Source organism: Manduca sexta, chromosome 21 (genome assembly GCF_014839805.1).
Source record: "Manduca sexta isolate Smith_Timp_Sample1 chromosome 21, JHU_Msex_v1.0, whole genome shotgun sequence".
Lineage (NCBI taxonomy): Eukaryota > Metazoa > Arthropoda > Insecta > Lepidoptera > Sphingidae > Manduca > Manduca sexta.
This window is the reverse complement of record NC_051135.1, coordinates 12,312,607-12,337,358: the sequence shown is the minus strand read 5'-3', so window position 1 is coordinate 12,337,358 and position 24,752 is coordinate 12,312,607. Positions and strand designations below refer to the sequence as shown.

Genomic DNA, 24,752 nt, shown 5'->3' with positions numbered 1-24,752 from the left:
CGTGATTGAAGTCTCATTTACACCCGTTTTCAATAAACGTTTCCAATCTCAAGCTTCAGTTCGATTCCGAGAATGAACCAATCAAAATAACTCATTTGTTTTTGGAGCAGCGATAGCCTAGTTGGTTGTGGAAAAAACGGCCGAGACGAATGTCTGCAGGTTTAAAAAACCATGGGCACACACCTCTGACTTTTCCTTGACTAAATCAACGTCCTGGGTCAATGTTACATTTATAATGTTATTCGAAGTACCCTTGTACTTCATCATCTATCTTAAACCTTTTTAAGATAGATGCTTCGACAATCGTTTGTATATGTTATATCATTAAGGCTGTGTCATATCATTTATTCGAACCTCCTTACTTTTCAATAAACAAGTAGGAAGTAGTCATTAATGTGAAGCCTAGATCTCATAGGATTGGCATCTACTATTTATAATTGTAAATTGATGGAATATATTATAATTACTTACAAGATTCCCTTGCCTTATTTTGCTCTCATCTTCACTTGCGTGGAAGTCGTATTTTGTAAGAAAAGTCCAGTAACCGCTATATATGTTGGAAGTTATTTTCGGCATAAAAAATAGCCCGAATGTTTCCTAGGATATCGTTTGTGATCATTTATAAAATTAGTAAGAAGGAGGAAAAAGCAAAGATATTAAGATTTATTTCGTATATGGTTTAGGTGAGCCAAGGTTTATTTTGCAAATGATTCTGAGGATGTGATAAGCTAGGCTGGAAAATAGCAATTCAAAAGTCAGTACGAATATTTTATGGTTTTCATATTCATTAGTTAATATAGAAATTTTGTTAATATCTTAATTTAATTATATTAAAGGAGTAAACATAGATTCGGTGGCACAGTTGTATTGCGATACGATTGCCATGCTGAAGTCCCAGGTTCGAATACCGTATCGGGATATTGGGTTCTGTTGTGTATGAGCCCAGTGTCCAGAATTGTCTTTCGTAAATGGTAAAACTTAAACAAACTAAACTTATACAATTTGGGCTTCTTCAATCGTCAAAAAGCAATTAAGCATGCTCGCATAACTATGGCGACAGCCAGTTTTTATTTCTTGTCGGTAAATTTTCTTTAGGCTTCAATTAATTTAACATAAAGTATAGTGAAGCCTCATTGCATAAAGCACATTAAATAAAAAATCTTCAGCCGCGAATTCAATTAGACTTAGTTCGCAAAATGTAACTTAGGTGGTGAAATATGGGTGTGATATATATTTGATTACTCCTGGGGAAAAAGGAGTGAACTTACATAGTCTGTATAGAGCATGTGCATATCCAGAGTTTAGGGGTCCCCTACCCCTCCGAAATACAGTTTGTTTACGTAACAATTGGTTTTACACTCTTTAAGACTGACAACCTTCTGACTTTTTTAAAATGAATATGAATATTCAATGCAGATTTTGGATTTTGTTTTAAAACCCCCCCAGCCTCCCCTACCCTCCCATTCCGATATTAAAACCTGACTACATTGGTATACAGTGCCAATTTGCCTACATAAGTCCGACAACCCTATAAGTATGAGTGCATAAATACGTTTTTTTTCAGTTGACTGTCACTACACACTATCAAGAAACAAGAAGACTATAATGGTGGTAGATGGATACCATTACTCGTTACATTACTGCAGGAACTTGAAAGAGCGGTGGCAGTGTAGTAGACGAAGCTACTTCGGCTGCAAGGCGGTGGTACACAAATGTGCTGGAATCGTTATCAATAGCAACACCAATCATAATCATCCACCATAGAGCCTAACATCACGTTTAAGACTAGTTTTGTACGGAAAAAATAACCTTATTAATACACGCTCTAAAGTGCGAAATTAGCTGAGATGTTGTCTAATTAAAGTCAACGTCTTAAGTTCATCGATGTTTAATAAACAAATATCAACTACATTTCAAATGGTATCTTAAGTCGTAGCGGATTTTGACAGCTGGGTTTTGTTTAACAGTGGTGACTCAGCTGAGAATTAGCTGTTAAATGATAACTTAAGCTTGGTTTATTAAATAGTTTAATATAATAACATTCTTACTTATAAACTTATTAGCGTTAAGAGGTGCTTAAGTATTGCTAAATAGCTGTCAAAAACATCATCCGTTCCTAGTTTAAACCTAATTGAGAGGCAAGATGGCGAGTTTTGATTTACAGCTGATCGAGTAAATTTGTGTTTTAACTAACGATAGCTTTGCGAAATTTTTATAAGTAAGTCTGTGTATGTCTACTTGAGATTCTACTCAAGGGTGAAATTTATTTATTGATACTGTCTTATTATCTCATCGATTTATCTGATATAAAAGCCTGTCGCTAGGGTATATTATTCCCATACATTTTTGATTTCTATTAGCGAAATCAATAAATAAAGGATTTATACTCGTAATTATATCGAGTGTTACAAATTACTGTCTTGTTCCAAAAGTTTGTCTTTTAGTTGATGCATACCACAATCAATATATAATTATTTTGATGAATATAAAGTAATATATAAATGTTATTTTATTGTACTTAATTAATATAAAATATGAATGAATATGCCAAGTTCGTTTTATTTTATGCTAGATTTGCTCGAAATTTGGAAATAGATTTTTGCCAAACATAAAAAAAACTCCTATGTCTTTTCCTGGGGTTCGAGTATACTCCACAACAAATATTAACTTCGATAATGTGATTTAACAGTAAAAGAATAGACAGATATATGTTTATAGTATGGAAGTATGTATAATTTGACTAATATTTTTATGACATTGACTTCGTCTCCAAATCATGATTCGTCTATAACATAAGTATGTACGGAGTTCTAGGCGTTGACTGTCATTCACTATCAGTTGCTTTTGTCTGCTCTGCTAGTATTGTAGCTTTATATATTATAATTTCCACCAAAAATTATAATTGACGTCACGCAAAGCCCACGACCAAATCTCAGTCTACTTCTCACAATATGCTTATAAAAAAGTATTGCGCCCATTTTGGAATAAGGAATAATACAATCAGAAGCTTTATATTTGACTAAATAAGATATTTTAAATACCTCGTTTGACAAAAGTTTTTCAGTGAGGTAATGAATCGGAAACCTTATTATTTATATTAGGATCATGGCCGGGATGAGTTATATGTATAGCAACAACAAATTATAAATGTGTTATGATAAATTATTTTAATATAACACATTGTATAAAAAACGCATTTATGGTAATTAAAAAACATAAAGGAAAAGTGTACAATAATAGGTGATGGAGCTAAGCCAACAAAACTTACTTATAAGTACTACTTACTTATGAGTATATTAAGGGAACTATAGGTCATATTTATTATTTATAAGATATTGTATTTTTCTTTATTGTATGACCTTTTGTTTTTTAAATCATCTGATTTTTGTTGATAGGAAAAACATGTCCCATCTGCAACGACGTCACCAGTGGCATCCACTACGGCATCCATACTTGCGAGTCCTGCAAATCCTTCTTCAAAAGAGCTATCAGCTTCAAGAAATCTCCAAAGTTCAAATGCGCAAGTTCGCAAGGCACTTGTGCTTTGAGTCCTGCTACCAGGTCAGCGTGTCAGTTGTGCAGGTTCGAGAAATGTATACAGGCTGGGATGTTGCCTAGTTTGGTGCGACAGCGCGGGGAGCGTGGGGGAAGGGCGAAGTTATATTTAAAATGTTAAACTGTATTAAGAAAAACCCTAAACAAATAATAAAATTAAAAAATAAATTAAGGATGGAGGAAAATTTTCGCGAGCGTAAATAATGACAATAATTGAGATATATATCAAAGTGACTGCGTAAGCCTTAATAGTTGTAGATGTTTTTTTGAATTTGTCTTTGCGAAGTTTTTGTATAAAAAAATGTCGAAAGTACTTAGTATTAAGTAAGGGACTTAATAAAGGAGTTAATAGTTATTGTGTGGGAAAATCCCTTTTTAATTGTACAAGTAACTAATTACATTTTAATATCGTTACCAACATAAATATTTTTTATTTCAAAGTTAAAGTTACCAAGTTAAGAACTGAATTTCATTTTAATTATAGAATTAGGAGTGAAGGAAACTATAAATATACTGCCATTATGTTTAAAATATAGGATTGTAAAAATATAACACATTTTTAATATACTTAATAAATATAAAAAATAAAGTAAGTTTACTATACAAATTAGACTATATATTTTGTCTTCCGATTTAATGAGAATAATTAATACTTATTGTTAATATATCAATTATATTGAAGATTGTCACAAGAAAATCTTAAAAATTGTTTGAGACTATGTAGGTCATGTTTTAGATTACGTGAAAACACATTGAATAAAATAAAAATTGCCAATCCTCACTAGGTCAGCGTGGTTGAATAAGTCCTAATGCCTCTCAGTAGTAGAGGAGGCCTGAGCCCAGAAATAGGACAGAATAGATTATAGGGCTGATATTATTAAGTGAATTTTTAAAAATAGTATTGGAGTTATCGGTCACAAAATAATTGATGCATTTTTGAATACGTTATTCATTTTGTCTAATTTAAAAATAATTTGAATGGGCGAGTGAGCTTTTTAATAAAACTTATAATGTATTTTTTTATTTTGGAATTGCGTTTGTATTTAGAAAGTAGTTAAGTGTTGTGTACTTTTTTAATCATCCGAATGTTCGCAAAAATCGATTGTCACGATACCTTGTGTTAATAAATCGTAATTATGTTTGTTATACCTATATGCTTAACTTTACCCGCCTTCCTCTATAGGAGGGTAAAGATTTAATGTTATATTAAGTAATAAAATAAAAAAGTTGTATTGTTAGGATTAAAAAAATACAGTGTATAGCAATGGATGGTTGACAGTTTATTGATTTCATATTTTATAAAGGTTATGAAATCTCATTATATTTCGAATAGTGCCTTTAGAACGAAAATAATAAATAAAGAACTGTATAGAAAGTAGTTTCCTAGCTCAATTTATATCGGTTTCAAAATTTTAATAGGCGTTAAATATTTTTATATTAATCGACTGATTTCAATAAATTATCGCGAATACTAAATTTGGATCAATGTCAGCGACAATCCGGGTAACAAAATTCTTCCAAACATTTAAAAGTATTCGGATTGATCCATTTCTGCTTTCAATCCAAAGGTTGTGGGGTTTGTTTATTGAAATAAGTTTATAATAGGTTCGTTAATTAATTATTTACGTGGTGAAATATATTAATGTATATTATTTTTTTCGGAGGGAATTATTTGGAACGTGCCTAGTTTCTGTTGTAAGACTTAACTATTTTAGTGTGGTAAGGGACTGAAGACAAGACGCCTTTGTAAATCATTCACGCTAATAGAAAACAAAATAAATGTATTAGAATGACGTTTCTATTAATTAGTATGACGCTAGTATATTATAATGTTTAAAATGGTAGCAAGCTACTTATCTTCGGCCCCAGGAATCTAAATTCTGGAACCAGAAATGTATTATTTTGCGAATTGTCCCTAACTTTTTCATTAGGTCCTGCCTATGAGGCGACATTATTATTTTTAGATGTATTCATTTTATTTTTCGAAAATATGTCTTTGTTATCAATTATTATATTATAATTATTAATATTTCTTAATATGTTTACACACAACGGTACAATGTGCATAGATGTCTATATATGTTGGTTTATTTTAACGGTAAGTATATTGTGAGTGTGTATCAAGATATATTATGTATCTTTGGTAAAAAAAAAGTGCCTCGAAATAGTAAAAAAATTCATTTGTTTTGATTTAAATTTAAACAAATGCCCCATGGCAAAGAAAAAAATGAAAGAAAGTTTTTTTAAAAATATTTACCTTTCAATCAAATATCAAATTGCCTACACCCTACCACCTTGTGTTTATACTTCATAAAATACGATGTGTTACGTAAATATTGTTTTATTGTGTAATATAGACCTTGATGAAATGCAGTTTATGTGACAAGCCGTTTTTCTATTGGGTTTCATAATAAAAGATCACTTTAATGCGAAACACATATCGAGTCGTATTCATTTACTTTTTAGTTACGTTTAATTTCTACTCCCAAGTTATGTCTGTACGTATTTATTATATTTTTTCACTTTACTGGTTAGGTATCTCGCATGCGAGGAGGAGTCTGGGTAGGTATGTATCACCGCAATGTCTTTTTTTACCGCCCAAGCACAAGTGTGCATGAACTGTTTCGGTTTCAAGGACATTGTAGCCAGTGTTATTAGTGGGTATTCATAGATACTTAACATCGAGGCGAGCCGCATTCTCGTCTCTGTTAATTGACTGTAACAAAAAAGACACTCCAAAATAATATTTAAGAAAAGCTTGTTTTTAAAATATATTTAACACCATACATTTTTTTTCAAATTTACTTATCTGAATATTACCGCCTAAAGCATAATATTTTTGTTTTAGGAATGCTCCCAAAAACAAATGCCGAAAGGCAAAAAGCGTACAGAGAAAGACTAAAAAAAGAAAAACCAGACAAATATGAAGAAATCCGGGTTAAACATTTAAAAAAAGTTAAAGAAAATATCAAAAAGAAAAAAGAAATTCTTACAGAAGATGATAAAGAAGTGTTACGAGCAAAATGGAGACAAGCCAATGCTAAAAGAGCTGAAATAAAAAAAAAGAGCTAACGCTACAACACAAGACAACAGTTTAACTAAATAAGAAAATAAAAACAAAAAATATCTAAAGGAAAAGTTATAAAATCAGTCAAGAAAATACTCAAATAATTTTTTTTTAAGACGGCCTTGTAATTCGGATAGAGAGGCGAATAGTCCTTCTGAAAACAAAATTATACAGACAAACATACTCTAATAATAATGCCATTTTTATAGAAACTACTCAATCTCCACATTATAACTATACTTCGTTAACCCAAACCCATACATCAAATAGTTTCAAAGAAGAAACTTTACCAAATGTGAAAATGAAAAAAGAAACAGCGAAAAAAAAAACTTTGCTTCATTAAAGACGGAGTTTAATAAAGCAAATCTCAAAGAGAAAAAAGTACAAAAATAAGCTACAAACGACTATATAAACACTAAATAAAAACAGCTATTTCTAATGTTCTTAAACTTAAAGGAAAATAAGAGTGACGAAAACAAGCAACAAAATTAGAGAGAAATGCAAGAAAGCTATCCAAGATTTTTTGAAGAGTAAACCTAGCGCTGTAAAAAAAGTAATAACGAGAAACAAAACAAAAGTACAAAAGATATAATTGAAATAATATACAATTTCTATAGAAATATAAGACTGAAGGTGTTAAGCGCCTCTGCAAACTTTTTATGGTTTCCAGTCGCTCTCCGTGAAACCAAGACTTCAAGAAAGGAATACTTATGCATGCATAAAGCATTGCAATTTATCTTTCAAGGCTTTATATCGTTGTTGAAGAGAGGTTTGCTTTAAACATCTGACATTATGAACTTACGAAACGAGTTACTTGCAACAAATGTTTTATTGCATGCATGTTGCATTTACACTGAGAATTTTGAATAAAAAAGATAAGAAACTAGCTATTCCAACAATAAATAAGTCCCTGTGTAAGTAATTTCAGTGGAAACTTGACACACTTGACATATATACTGAAATTGGTAAAGAGAAATCTAAAGAAAAGCAGACAAAGAAGTATTCAAAATTGATTGTGAAAGGAACAGTGAGTACAATAATTAAAGAATCTCAGGATATATACCTAGAATTCATTAGCAGTGAGGCCAAGGAACTTGCCATGTTTTGCTAAGTATGTATGATTCGTTTTTAACCCTATCAGATTAATTTGTTCGTCTTCAAATGGATCTGCTTGAGATGGTAGACATTGAGGTGACATCCGTGGAATAATTTGTAACTCAATTTTCAGATTCATCACTCAAAATGGCTATCGTCGCTCGTCTCTTCTCTCCTCTTAGTAATATCAGTTGTTTCATTGTTAATGTCTTAATTATTGAGTAAATCACTCATTTAATATAATTATATATTCTCACGACAAAAAAACCTAAATATAGTCAAAACTATACGAACTTCAACGCGAGTGGATTCACGGAAAACCTAGTATTAAATTGAGTTAACTTAAAACTTCTTTTCTCATTTTCATTTGGTATCTAAGCATATAATACTGTAGGCCTTTGTAAATTTATTAATTGGCATCTTAATTCAGTAAATAAAGAAATCTTCCAGTGACATTATACTTTTTCTTCTTTTATATTGTGGCTTTTACCGTTCATCTATCTTTTGTGATTTCGTCTTTATTCTTCTGAGATTTCGTCAATGTCGAGTAATATAATAGGAAATTTAAAAAAATAATAATTATATAAATTGTTTGAACTCTTTTACAAAATATTGGATAAAATGGATTCAAAAGAGCAATTATGAATTGAGCATTTATAAACTACTTGGATCTGCATATATTAATAGCTAAAATGTATGCTGAATGTGTAAACGTGCAATTATATACTTGTATAAATGATAAAAAAGAACGCCTATAGACCTATCATTGTGTTATCGTTTGTTGTTGTAATAGCATTTAATATAACTCAAATTTAAACTAACAATCAAGTGTTGTATTTGAAAATGTGAAAAAAGTTAAAATATTTCAAATAATAAAAAATGTGTTTATGGATGTTTATTTATTTCAATGTTGTGACATCGCAATAACAGTTCTACGCAACCGACCATCTGTATCATCATTTTGTAAATATAGTGTGTACAAACAGTGTTTTACATACACGATCATTTTTACATTGCGTTGCTAGATGAAACCACATATTCGTCTTTACCTTTGTGTCAAAACGATGGATGATTCCATGAATAATAATAAGAAAACTTTATTGTTTATTTTCGCAAAAAACCGTGGTTTCTGTTTACAGATTTTTTATTATTTGTAGTTTAGTGCAAATATAGTAGATTTGTGATTGAAAGTATGAGTTACCGCTTCAACGAATTCTCTTCGTATAGCAGTAGTGGTTATAAATCATGTACAATTAAAATTACTGAATATATTTTTTTTTGTTCGAAGCTTAGTGCTCTTTTTTATTTGTTATCTATGGTTAGAATAACTTGTGGTAAAGTTGTTTTCAGAAGACAAATTTATGGTTTCCGTTGTTAATGCATTCTCAAAATGACCCTGTATGTATTTTAGGTATGAAACGAATATTTCTTCATATGAATAAGGTTAAAGGGCACTTAAATCCACAAATTGTAAATAAATTACAATGTTCTATAAAAAAACTAAATATATTTATTATTTCTATTGTATTCTTAGTTACTGACAATATACCAAAGGTATTATTACAAATGCAGTTCTTTTTTAATTTTTCTTTTTCTTTTATGGCATAGAAAGGTTTTAGACTATCAATATACGATAAATACATACAAAATGCTATAAAATTCAATTTGTTTACAGAAAAACATCTATCAAGCGATTATGAGGCATGTCCAGTGTGCGATGATATTACATCGGGGATCCATTACGGTGTACGAACGTGCGAGTCCTGCAAGCTGTTTTTTAAACGCTCAGTTCGGCTGCAAAAAAACGTCGTGTACTATTGTAAGAAGAAAGGCGCGTGCAAAATAAACATTCAGTCTAGAGCTTGGTGCAGATACTGTAGGTATACCAAGTGTTTAAATGTAGGCATGATGCCAAACTTGGTGCGGATGGTACCGACCCGTTAGTATAGCTGTAAAAAAACGCCATAATGCGCGTTCTCGCGCACTAAGTTTTTGTACCTAATCACTTTTGTCTTTATTTGGTATATGATAAAATATTCTATGAAAGATTTAGTTCTAAACCAATTATGACCCAAAAGACAAGCCTTTGAAATTGGATAAGCGTTGACTGCTATAATATTAAGGAAATGACAAAATGTCTACCCACATTTAAAAATTAGTTTATTCATTTGACGAATTTGACCTTAACAAAATAATTATTTGTGAAGGTGGTCTATGTATACTGCTATTGGCTAAGGTTTATTACGGTACGACTGCAGTGCTGAGGCCTCAGGTTCGATCCCCGTGTCGGGCAGTGATATTGAATTTTTCTTCTTAAAATCAGTCCGGAGTCTGGAATTTGTGCCCGATATGACAATACGCTCAGCCATCATATGTGGCGGAATATAAACGGCGGAAAGTTAGTGCACCAGTTGCGCCTCTGTCTACCCCTTCGGGGATAAAAGTCGTGAATGGGTGTGTTTCTTTTTTTACAGTTTTTTTTTTCTTTATTTGAATTGTAAAAAAAAAGTTTTAGTTTTGTTGTAATTTTTTTTGTATGGAATCCTAAACACAAATTCCATTTGTACCTTGCAACTATAGGAGTATTCTAAAATTCGTATTTTTATATATTTGGATACAAATTAGACTATCTATGAAAATAGAACATCTATCTTAGTAGAATAATTGGTTTGATTAACATATCTTCAGTATATTTTAATTGTCCTAAGAGTATTTCTCAAAATAATATATATACGTAACGAAATAGTTTTACGAAACATTTTTACGATTTTTTTTATAAATCTTTTCTTTTGTTTGTCTCAAGACATTCGTTCTAACAAATAATATAGCTTATGAATGTATGAAGAAAAAAAAAAACGGTTAAGAAAGAATCGTAAAAACATTTCTTAAAATCTATTTGTTACGTACATTTATTTTCATTAATACTCATGAATTTTAGCTTGTTATTTCGACAATTGAAAGGCTAATGGCCTAAGCGACATTTTTTAGAAAAAATTTAATTAGGTTAAAAAACATAGAAAAAAGTCCGATTTTAAATATGTATGAAAGTAAACTTGCTTGCACAACGACTTCCTAAACATGTTTAGCGCTAAACACATTTAAAACTTAATGCTGTCACTGTCAATTATTAAGAGTTTACGAAAACAGCACTGTGATTAAAATTCAGAACAATAACAATCATAGAAGGAGTGTAAATTATTTGCATATACTTATCCTTTTTTTCAAATAGGCCAAAGCCGTTGAAAGAACGAGACAAACATTATGTTGCTAAGATCGGCATACAGGCCACCGCGGTCACATCTATGATGCCGAATTAAAAAGCAAATTAATGTCAAATGTTACAACTCGCCAACGCGCAAAAACGATTTAGTTTAATTATACTTGTGTCACAAAGAATTGCAACACAATTAAATTTCTTGTTTGCACAGACAGTTTAAGCGGCGATAGCCTAGTTGGGTGTGGAATGGACTGCCGAGACGAATGTCCGCAGGTTCGAATTCCTAGGGCACACACCTCTGACTTTTCTAAAATCATGTGTGTATTCTTTGTGAATCTATCGTTGGCTTTTACGGTGAAGGAAAACATCGTGAGGAAACCTGCACATCTGAGAAGTTCTCTATAGGAATTTCGAAGGTGTGTGAAGTCTACCAACCCGCACTAGGCCAGCGTGGTGGACTAAGGCCTAATCCCTCTCAGTAGTAGAGGAGGCCCGTGCTCAGCAGTGGTCAAGTATATATAATACAGGGCTGATATTATTAAAGACAGTTTACACTCAAATATAGTAGTACTACTTCTATGCTTGTTATTGTTCTGAGGATTAAAACATATTTATATTTAGTGAGTGGTTGGTGGCAAAAATATGTTGCTTAATAGCCTTTCAACGGTCGACTTTATTTTTCTTATGGACACGCAAGACGCACCTAAATTGGTTGTTGCGTTGACTGATGCTCGATAACCGATGCAGAACATAGCATTGTAGACGAAACCTTATGGTTTTTTTAATGGCAAGCTATAATGTCAACTTCATTTTAAAACTGGTTAAGATATAAAAAATATGCTGTGCTCAATTGATAAGCATAATATTGTTATCAATGTCTTGTCTAGGTAATTAAGAATATATATAACACGTTTATTATAAGTTAGTTTAAGATAGTAAAATTGATCATTAAGATCAAACGCGAAATATAAAGTAAAATTTTATATAATTGGGCAATTATAAAATAAAGTGACACTTCCGTTACTGTTTAAATTATTAATTTAAGTATATTTTATATACATATATGTCAGTAAAATGAAGTTATTTATTATAATGTCAGTGATGAAAATTAACAAATTCTTATATCCATAAAATTGAAAATAAATTATATTTTATTCTCACGAACAAAGAAATTTTGTACATAAATTTAAAAAATATAATATTTTTACAGGCGGCCTTCTTTTTTTAAATCGCTCTTTATTTTTTATTGAATTTTAATGAGTTGTTTTGATTGGTTCATTCACGGAATCGGATTGAACATTGAGGTTGGGATCGTTTATGAAAACGGGTTTGTGTCTATCGTTATGGGACTATTTCGCAGGATAGATTATAAAGCCGATATTAAAGAAATGAAATGTAAAAAAAAAAAATGATATTAAGTACATTTATACTTTTGTACGTGAAAAACCCTATAAATTCTGTATTGATATTTGGGTTGTATAATTTTCCTGCGATTTTAAATAAACGATGGAAAATGATTATAAATAAAAACATAAAATATTTTTAAGAGTTTTATTTAATTATACAACTAAGATTTTTACGATAGATTATGTAATATTTTTAAATATGTATAATTGAAATGTTGTAAAGACTGCATTATTATACCATTTATTATAAATAACATAGAAGTTTTATTAAAACTACCTATAATTTAAAATGTTTAATTGGCAAAGCAAAATTACAACGCATCTAATTTGGCGGCTCGGCCTCTTAAATTACAGTTGGTTGTTTAGGAATATGCATACACTATATCTATAGTGTGCAAATCTTATTAGTGATGAACAGTATGGTAAATGTACAAATCATAACAGTATGAACAGATGTTTCGACAGAAACATTTTCTTTTTCTTCATTCAGAAATAGCGGATGCATCTATGGCGTTCGAATATTTATCCCATTTCCCTTAAATTATAATGTACTTTAATCAAACAAAACTCAACCGAGTAGATCCAAAGCATCAGATCAAGTCCAGTAAGAAGGTTGTTTGTTCCAGGGTCACCGACACCTCGGTACAGCTGGTCGCGGCAAGGCAACGCGATCATCATGCTTGGCGAGCATAGATTCAAGAAGCGTTCGAAACACATCAACCAAAGACAAGAGATACATTGGGTGTGCAATAAATGCGATAAAGGTTGTAAAGCCAAACTGACAACATTGAATGACGCTATAATTAAAATTTATAATGTTCATGATCATGACCACGCTCGAGTTAAGAAGGTTAAATCATGATTGTTAGTGCTAATAGTTAATTGATTTGTTGACCAAAAATGACACATTTATCCTTGTTAGTAAAATGCGTTTTAGTTTGGCTATGTGTTTACATGGGAGAATAATAAGGACTTTCTAAAACCTATTTGGCAGCACTGTCAAAAGTGTATGCCACAAATCTTAATAATTGATCTGAAGATTATTTATCTTGGTTATGGTGACACGAGACAGACGTAAAGAATATATTCATATTAACTATACAGTATTATAGAAATATAAAATAGTGCCAGTATCAAAATCTTTTAGTTGAACTACAAACCAGTGATGGCGGCGACATGCTCCTGCAAGAACTACGAATAAGAGTGTTGCCAGTATCAAATTTTAAAAATTTTCAAAAAAAAAAAATTGGCATTTAAACACATTTCATCGACAGACTATAATTTTATTACTGTCAGATATTTTTATTAAGGTTACTTTCATGTTAATACAATAGCCCTAACAGCTTGTGGCATTAACTTATTGACTCCGTCGTTTTTATTGTTTATAGGGTTTACGTCTTACTTTGTACACACCTGTAAAATAAAACTTGGCTTATTTCTTACATAATTTTCCATTTTTAGTAAAGTTATATCGGCTTTGTGCTATTTAAAATTAAAATGGCCACATATCCGAAATATGCCAAGTGTACCTAATGGCCACATAAGTAAAAATTTTATGGGTGTTTTTTCAACTATGGCAGATGTATAGTTGTTATTAGTTGGTCTGTTTACTAGAGTTTGGTTATCACCCATCACGAGATTTAAATCTGCACCAAAATAAGACGATAAAATAAATTAATATAGTACAATATGTTTTTTAATAATATTTATTATAATAGGGTGTGTAATAAAAAGCTCAATTAAAAAGAAACGTATTTATTTTTTCAATAGACGAGTTCAAGCCGAATAAACAAGGATTTTTTTCTTATAAACAAATCGAACGCTTCATAGCAAATATATATAAGTTTAATTTTACAAAAATGAATTAACCCGAATAACATCTGAACAAATTAATATAAAAGGCAGATATATCGGCAGATTTAGTTTTAAAAAAGAGCTAAGTGCGATTACATAATTTCTTTTTGATAAACACTAAAATGTATTTATATATTATAAAAATTAAAACATTGCATACTAGTTTTTTTTGGAATCCTTAATCTATTGATTACAATTAAATGTATCTGATATTAATTTACATGTTTTCGAATCGTAAAAAATACAACAAATTACATCTAAACGCAAAGGTACAAATGTTTAGAAGGAATACTTTGTAATTTTTTAATTTTTTTTTATCTGCTGTCCTGTATTAAAAGGGATCCTTAATATCTTTTAACAATCATGACTATATTACTGTAAAAATTTGCACCGTTTACCCATTTTGGCATATGCTCAATCGCTTTGATGTGTATTCACCATCAGGATTTAAAGGTCCTTATGAGAAAGTAGGTGAAAATAGACAATAGTTTAATTCTATATTGTGTTCAAGACAGCTTTGTATAGTATTGTTACCAAGGAAAAACAAAGTACATAAATGTGCCTGATACTTAATTATGTCATACGTTCTAAGATTTAATGGAATTGGGATTGAAAAATCATGTTTCGAAATAAACATTTGAAAAAAAAAAGATGTTTATGTCTGAAAGGTTTTATCAACATTATAACATCAAGATGAAAAGCATTCTAAGTGCGTTCTTAAAAATTTTATAAAATTTTCTACGAAAACGTGCGCAATTGTGTCGCACATCGCGCGATTTGACGTAAAAAAATAAATAATGTAGTTATCGCGCTTTGTACGCCTATTCTCTGTAAAGAATTGAATATGTAATGTAATTAATGTAACTTTGACAGCTTGAAAATGCGATATTGTATTTTTTATAACAAGATCAAGTAATATTTATTTTTTAATTATTTTAAGGATATCATGTACCATACAACTCATTCTACTTATGACTTAATTGTTAATTGAAATGTGAATTATTATCTGAATAAAAATGTGGTTTTGTTACTTTAATGTAAGATTATAAATGCTAGTTAATATTTAATAATATAATGTTGTGAGGCTGCTAGTTGATTAAATTAAAATAAATGGGTATTTTACTATGTTTATAATGTTACGTATTTTGATGCATCAATAAACATTTCTGCGGTATTAGCATAAAAAAATGTAAAATCTAATGTATGTTTATAATTGTGTGTCGATGAGTGCGTGATGTAGGAACATCTTGCTATCTCCCTTACACTTAAGCCCTGTTATAGCATTGACGTAAGTTATCGCAGCAATTTATATTTTGATTAGTTTCAATTCAATTTACATTTTCATGGAATCAAAACTTGTTTTTGATCTTTTGTGTAACATTTTGTGTAACGTAGATAACTTTTTAATAAAAGTATAATAAAATATAGTAAAATATCTTATTCATAGTGTGTTACCTCACTTACAATAGTATAATATGATAGGTAAAACATCCCTACTGACCAAGATAAGTATAAGCAGAAGGATAAATTAAAAACCCTTCTTTACAAGTTTATTAACGTCGGTAAAAGATATAAATAATATTTTATTTAATACTTATGTAAGCATAATGTTTACCTTTCCGAGTGACGTTTAACGTCAGAGAAAGCAAGACATAGTACAACTAAAATTTAGTATTTATAAGTACAAATATGGATCCATTTTCTATTAAGGGAGTACAATGTGCGTATATTTTATTGATTGCAAAAATAAACCTTGTTAATAGTTATTATGATGGTTCACTGTAAGTAAACAATAATCATAGAATGAGAAACTTGCATCTGTATTCTAAATATTTTTTCGATTTTTAATGGCTGATTTGTCGCACAGTGACTACGACACTATATTTAGTTCTTTATAAAATATAACAAAATTTTCTATTCAAATAATTATAATACATAGACAGTTGATATGAGAAGTTTAGCATTTTGTTCCCTGAACATGGTTTACAATAGATTAAAGAACGTATTTAGACACCAAACTAAATGTAATAATCCATCATAAATCATTCCATTATAGTATTGCACCTGTTTTAATGTTTATATTTTTAAGACCATTGTATTTCTGCTTAAAAGGTTCTCAGCAATGATCTAACAAAGTATAGTTAAGGTCTTGTCCCCACGCCGACGAGGAAGTGACATACTATCGTCTAATTTCTCGCTCATGAAAGTAAAGGACATATAGGTTTCTTGTGAATAAAAAAGACACAAGTCATAATATAGTAGTCGACCGCTGACTGCTCACATTGTCAGTGAGAACTCCCTTCACTAACTTGTAGCAGTAACAAATAGTATCAGCCCTGTATTATAGACTGTCCCACTGTTGGGCACGGGCCTCCTCTACTACTGAGAGGGATAAGGCCTTAGTCCACCACGCTGGCCTATTGCAGATTGGTAGACTTCACACACCCTCGAAATTCCTATAGAGAACTTCTCATTTATGCAGGTTTCCTCACGATGTTTTCCTTCGCCGTTAAAGCAAGCGATAAATTCACAAAGAATACACATTTTTTTTTTTGTAATTAGAGGTGTGTGCCTTTGGGATCTGAACCTGCGGACATTCGTCTCGGCTGTCTATTCCACAACCAACTAGGCTATCGCCGCAACGAAGTTGTTTAGATGTATTTTGTAGCAGTAACAAAAGCTATCAAAGATAATTTTCGCTGAGCAATGCTCGCTTGTCAGTCAGAATTCAGATCACTCGCCGAGAGACTCCCAGCGGTCATTCTTTACAGTGAGATAAATCTCTCAGCGCACTTATTCACTCGCTATTACCCAGCGATATAACTATCAGAACTACACTCGTTTCTCGATGTTGACTTACTCGTTCCTTGTTAATAGCTTTCGCTGTTCGCTTACAGTCGGTAGTGTGATATTTGCTTTAGGCCGTTGGATATAAAAGCTTTCTCGCAGCGTTTATTTAAATGAGCACTGAGAATTAAGATAGTCTTTTTGGAAATTCATTCTTTGAGGTTGAGTCCCATACAGGTTTGATTTTTATTTTTTTTTAGTTCGGTTCTAGAACCTACCTCGCTTTGGTCAACTTAGGATCTGGTTTGCAAATAGCACTGGTATTGTTCAAACATTGTAGAATATTACTTAAAATTATTTACTTTATAAATGATTGCATGATATTGTTTTCTGCTGCAATTAGTGTAGCATAATCTTATATAAATATATTTTTTTACAATTTTTCTTAGGTATATAGGGTCATTTTGACATATTGTTACTAAATGAAACGACATACTTATATTCTTGAAAACAACATTTTACTATGAGTTACTCTAACAGGATATGTAAACAAAGAGTTTGTTTCGAATAAAATTAATATTAATAAAGTTATTTTATTTTAACATGTCCTGATGCCACTACTATTCTAAGAGAATTTGTCAAGCGGCAACATCTCAGTTTTAGTCAAAAATATACTCACACTCCATATGCGATATAAACTAAAAATGATTAAAAAATCAGAAAGCAAACTGGGATTTTTGGTAAACATAAGCGTTATTCATAAATGAATTTTATCACAATATGAACAGACGCCAAGACGAGTATGTTTCATTTATTAACGGAATATCATAATGACCCTATATATAATTTTAATTCAAAACAATATTTGTATGACGAAAGAAAATACAATCACATAAAGATTAAATTTGGAGGAATACTAAAGTCAAATGTCATTAATTATGGTATTATTAATAAGGATACAAGCAGTAATATATCGACAACAGCAATCATGCATGACATTAAACATTTGATTTTCACTTAAGATAGTGTTTTAAAGCCTTTAATAATATGGGCATTGATGTTAGCCTTAGTGTGCCCCCAGTATAAGACGTACGCTTAACTACCTACCTATATAGAACATTTCATGCACGAAGATGCGCCCCAATAATTTCCTTAATAGCGTACAATGTGCGTGCGCAGCATAAATGCACACGCACACTACTATAGACGGAGTCGTCGATAGTGTTTGGATCAGTCCCTTACCCCGCGACATCCCGCAACACCCCCGCTCAGAAGGCGGTGGGCACGTCTTCGTGAATGATATTAAATACAATATTCAATCTAAAAAAGTAATAAATCTAATCTAATAGCATGCTATAATTACAAGTTTATTGTGAACCCAAAATTAATTTTAACTTATGTTAGTAACACACTTTTATTAAAATAAATTATGAATATAAAAAAATCTTTTAGTGCACTCATTTTCCTTTCTACACGTATTTGTTTTTTTCACGTAACCTACGTTTTGTTGAAACGCAAACAACACAAATATTATTTATTACAGAGACTAGTAACATTTAAAAATTCACAATAAAAATAAAAATTCTACGAATAAATGTATCCCGTCGCCTTAAGCGATGTACTGTCAGACACAAAGATATTAGATCAAATTTAAAATCTCAAATCACCTTTACACATTATAAGGTACAATATTTTGTTTTCATCTAAAGTAAAGTAACCCCTTTTTATTTCAGTAAAAAACAAGTGCTACCTTAATGGCAAATGTTTTTTTTTTTATTTGTTATCTGCATGTCACTAAGTTGAATTTAGAAATGCATTCCTTTTTTAAACATTGCTACTTAACGATTTTTTTTTTACGTGATTGTTAAACATCGACATACCTAAAAAATATACAATTTTGAAAAATGGAGGCAGATATTGTAACTTTGACTTTTCGGATGACCAATACCTCTGTCCGCCCCGTGACCACGAAGGCTGCAAAGTCTCCGTAGACGTCGGGAGAAAATTATAATTAAAAAAAAACACGATACTATCCGAAAAAACAGTTTTATTTCAATATTTTTACTTATTTAGAAGTACAATAGGTTCTTTTTCTTTCATAAAATTAAGAACAAAAATATTTTACAGCATCTAACCACTAGACTTAAATTCCTGTAACTTAAAAAGAACTGCATAACATTGTTAATAATGTTTTTTTTTAATAAAAATGAAACTAAATAATTATAACAGACTTTGGTATCTCGTACTTATAATGTAACTATACGACTAGCACGAAATGCCATATTTTTTTAAGAAACAAAAAAAAATAACATTGGTACTACAAATGCTATTTTAACTTCAACTGAAGTTATTTGCGTTCAATCAATTTCCAACTAGCAAAGTTTAAACACGAGAAAACTTACCATTTACAACCTAATGTGACCCATATCGACGGTAAAGTTTTGTGTTAGGCCAAAATAATCATTGGTAACTAAAGTGTGGGAACATATTTGAAGAAAGAAAAGCTTTTCAGCATAGAATAGTAATAACAATGTATTTGAATTATTACCCAATTTAACTTATACTATATACCACTTTCATTAACATGCTTTACGTTGATTTCTATTAATGTTTATTTTTAGGTCTAAATAGCTGATTACAAGATTTGTAAATCTTTAAATTATAATTAAGCAAATTTTTTAGTGATACTGAAAAGGCATAATCGCTTGGCTTTATGAATTTCAGTATCCAGTTATTAAATATCTGACCTGTTTATACATTTAAATTTGACATTGAATTTTTTTAATAGCTTTATCCTTTCTCGCTAGATCAAATAGACATCATCATCCTTATGTCTATTTTCTAGCAAGATCAAAAGTCAAGATATATTTAAATTTTCTAAATTATGTTCTCCATATCACATAATATTTTATGGTGCATGATTATGCTCAGTGATCAAGACTACTACGTTTCCCTTAGTCTCAACTCTCCCCATGCAGCCTCTGTAGGTTCTTTTAGTACATCTCCACTTCTTACTAGACTTTTTGCTGTTGATCAATTCGTATTTGTATCCTTTGTAAATCATGTTCCAACTTTTCTTTCCTGTTTGAAAATATATCGGTTCGTCTGAAATGAAAAAATCAAAGCAGTAAAAATGAACTGTTGGTTCTGGTACTGTTTGCAATCTCAGGCTGCAGCAGCTTGGGAATGAGTATGGGGAGAGGAAGCTGGGGAATGGGGACAAAGGGTTTTTCAGGATAAAAGAGGTAAAGGGAGCAGACATGATCGCGGGCCCGTTTGGATTCAATGTGTTGATGTAACCAAATGGTGAATAACTCCACAGAGTGCCTCGGCCTGCGACAGAACACATTCTATGCAATATGTATGCTTCTAAACTATGTCTAACACTTGACTTTACAGTAATAAAAGTTTATTACAAATTATTAGTAAGCTGCTACACACATACTATGCATGGAAGATGGTTCTAAACTTTGCCTATCACTTGTCAGCTATATAATATTAAATGGACACTGTCTCGGTGAAGTTGTATTACGGTACGACTACAATGCTGAGGTCTAAGGTGCGATCTCTGGGTGGGGAAAAGTGATGCAAGGTTTTTTTACACAGTATGAACCTGGAGTTGAGAATTTGTGGTTAGCTTCCCGTTACTTCATGAGACGGAATACCCATGGCAGAAAGTGGATGCAGCTGTTTCGCTTCTGCCTACCCCTTTGGAGAGAAAAACGTAGTATGTGTGTAGAAAATTAATGAAAGTATTATATAAAGTGTAATATCTTTTCTTTTTAATAAATTTAAAGAAGTGTAATATAATACGAAATATAGAATAGTAACATATAAACTTGACTATAGTTTGTATTTTAAAGTTGTAGATATCGGGGTTTTTGTTTTGGATCTAACATGTGTCTCATTACGGGAATCGAACCTGCGAACTCTGGTTCTGTTGCTGTTGTGCTGTATTGTTAAATTGATAATAAACTAAAATCAATATATATTGGAATACGTTTATTGGATTTACAAGCATTTGATAATAACATTTATTTGAGATCTTTATAACAGTAAAATATTCATCACAGCAAGGTTCGTTACATTAACAAGCAAGTTGTGGATTAGATATATTTACAATAATCTTTAACATTTATTATGGGATGTTCCGCATCTACAAACCTTAGTTAATGATTCGTAACAATAAAGCTTTAGGGTTATTTTTGCAGTAACAGAAACAGAATTTATACCTATCTATTAACATTTAAAATACTGAATTCGTTATATTATGATTATACATTATTTTCTACCACATAAATCATGTATTTATAACAATAAGCTTCAGTTATATACGACGGACGTAGACATTAAGTACTAATAATTTTAGAGCACAAAAACACCGATTTTACAATCCTTTAAGAAGATATTTCAAAGCCAATATACAAGATGGCCACACAGGCCGTCAGGGCATCACTTGATTAAAGGGAAATTCTAAATAACATATAATTATTCTTTAGGTTGTAGCCCTAGGAAGTATTTACGCATTATAGTATTCGTATTGAGTAAGTTAAGGTTTATGTATTTTTCTATATTTGTTTGACAATAATATACGTCAAACTAATTTCTTTCGCCCATGTCCATACATTTAAGTTTACTGTTACCATGGTTACGTGTTTTACTCTTCGAAGTATACAAATATGGTCATAGAGCGCTGTTGAAATTCCGTGAAAAATTTACTTAATCGAAATCGTAAAGTTATGTGCAAGCAACAATACGAAGACGCGTAAATGAATTTTACGTCTACTGAAGAAAATGTAAGCAAGACAATAATCGAAAAAAACTAGGTTATAAAACAAGCAGCCGCAATTAGGAACTGGAATGTAACATGGTACTGAGTAAGATAAGTGTATTCAGAATAAGGCAATCTCAATAATTCGTAGAAAACAACGCACTGCGCTTGAGCGAGAATACGATAAACACATGAAGGATAATGTTAAATATGAAACTTGAAGACAAAAATCTACGAATTCATGCTTTATTTATCATTCCATATTTCTTACTTCCTTACAAATGCAAGAAGTAAGGTTTGGAAACAACCTTACTTCTTGCATCTTGACCAAAGTGATGGCCCACGCGTTAGGTTTAACTTTCTTTTTTGCAATAATAATTGGAAAACATAGTTGAAAAATGTTTAAAACATTGACCAAAAGAACAAATGTTCCTTAAAACAGTGCCCCCTGTAAAATTATAATTTTTAATTACGACCGCTTGGCAGCCTTTGGTTTAATGATCCCTGTTTCATATTTGCTGCTCAGTGTGCTACACTTTTTTTATGGTAGAGGAATAGACTAATGTAGATACCTACCTTCTTTGATATATATTTTTTGTTCACATTGTTCACATTCCCAACTTTTATTGAAGAATAAGATAGACATTCATATGTATTTACCTATTTTATATCTATTTAACATTGAACTATTTAGGTTATAGTAGTTTTATTATGGTTTATAATTGGTATACTTATTTTTAATCATAACTAATTCATTATCTTTTAATACAACTGATTAGCTAGACCGTTCGTAAAAGTCAACATCGTGCTTGCTTATAATAAAAACATCACCAAAATTTGGGTTTATGAGTTTAAAAAATAATTGATAAATCGAATTAGTTGTCTTTCTGGATGTGGAACCATTACAATCGTTTACGCTTTTATAAATTGAGAATGTAAATAAGATTAAAAGATAAAAATGTTTGTGGTTTAAAACAGTGATGAAAAAATTGATAACAAGGACCAATATATAGAAATCTATTCTGATACAGTAACCAGGACAGTTCCAAACATATTTTTAAATTAAATAACTTTACCTTTACGGACTAAGTAGAAATATAATCTTACATAAAGAACTTAAAATACACGTATCATTAAATTAATTAACGTACCGACTTGTCAATGAATACGACTTATCGGAATAAAGAACGATAAATCGGAACAAATTTACTTTGTCATGCACGAACATATTACATATTATATAACCTGACGACACGAAAAGCGAATACGTTGCAATAATGTTACACAAAGTACATTTATAGATAGCTCGATATGATTACATTAGTGACGTCCTCAGATCCTGTAGTTATCGTCGAACCGAGCAATGACAATTGTAACACTTAGACACGTTGAGTCAATGAATTTACATCAAATTGTTACGTTACGTAGCACAAAAAATCACTTTCTGTGAAATACATTGTACCAGTGTATCATATCCAGATCCCACCTGGTTTCGGGTAAATGGAATTAACTGGGCGGATGGGTGTGCTTGTTCTGCCGGTCTACCATGGTGTGGCCGATGGTGATGACCAGCGCGTGGCAGTCCATCAGCCGGCTGTCGGCGCAGAGCCACTTCACGCGCATGGAGCAGACAGAGTGCCGCGTGTACCAGTAACCTCGTAGCTTCATGATCTTAGCGCCGTTGTTGAATGTGTAGAAGGCTGGACGATCTGGAAGGAAAAGATATGTTATTGAGGTTCAAGATTTACTTTTATTTTTTATAATAACTGGCAGAAGTCGTGAACACAGTGGTAGGGTGAGCTCGCGTGCGTAGAAATTGGATTAAAGTGAATAATCCCATGGCACATGTAACCCAACACACGCAGCTTCCACGAAATCACGAGTATGCTCACGACTTGTGCCTCTATCTATAACATTTAATAATTGTCTAGTAAGTCTATCTATTTGAGCCGTCATATCGTTTACCACAATCTCGAAGCAGGTTTTCAATTATTTTCTTCTACGCTTTTTGCATGTCTACAACCTAGAAGATTAATAAAATAACATATTATATATTTTATTTTTTTATTTGGCATCGAGTTATCAAATTACAAACACATACACTGAAACGGTAATCAGATTTTTATTAGGGTATCGCAGTGACCAATTTCAATTGTTGTATTTGGAGTAGGGCCAAGATAGAGTGTCGACCAGTTGAGAAGGGTCCATAAAACCCGATTCCTGTTAGCTTCCCTTTCGTAATTTATTTATAATCTAATTATCATTAGAACTAGTTGCAGACTGCATTTATGCATATTAGTACCTATATTATGTTCTCTGGGGATCCCCTTCAAAAAACTTCACCTATCGTCACTGGTGTAGACTTTATTTATTTATTATTTCAAGTACAAACTAGCGAAGTCACTGCAACTACCCAGCTACATATATAATTTGACCACTGTAATAAAACTATTTTCCGGATTTGTCGCGGTTTTTATATTACTATTTTCGACATTTAGACTGCATCCTTCATAGTGACGGACGCATGAAATACTTTCATTTCAATTTCCAACATTCGCGTAAACATAAAAAAACATTATGGCAACATTTACAAAAAGTAGTTAACTAAAAGCCTCTTCTATTACGCACAGTTGTACATGATTCATATCAAACGTCATATTGTTAGGTGGTGAATGGCTATGCTCGTTGTTGCACCTCACGATCTTGTTATCCACTGTGAAAATTACAGCTTTACAACCGAGATGCACGTGGGTCCCGCACCACCACCGCGTCTTGGCCCCGATAGTACGGTGCTTGCTAAACTTGTATCCCCTTAAATAGATCATGTCGGCACCTCGAAGAGTTTTGGTCATTATCGGTCCTGGAATGGTGATGAGAGTATTTTTATGAGGTGATATGCATTTTTGTTATATACTGGTACAGCTATCTGACCCTACTATACCTGATGGTAAGTAGAGTGGGGTCCAATAGAATGACGACTGATGAAGACGATTACCCCTC

The 24,752-nt window shown here is 31.5% G+C and overlaps 1 non-coding gene across 1 annotated transcript; it reads left to right on the top strand.

Moving 5' to 3' along the window:
* Positions 1-2,544: 2,544 nt before the first annotated feature.
* On the top strand, positions 2,545-14,028 carry LOC115447245. The gene is made up of 2 exons (XR_005112720.1): positions 2,545-7,733; positions 7,851-14,028. It is a non-coding gene; the product is annotated as an uncharacterized LOC115447245 (transcript).
* The last annotated feature ends 10,724 nt before the right edge of the window (positions 14,029-24,752 follow it).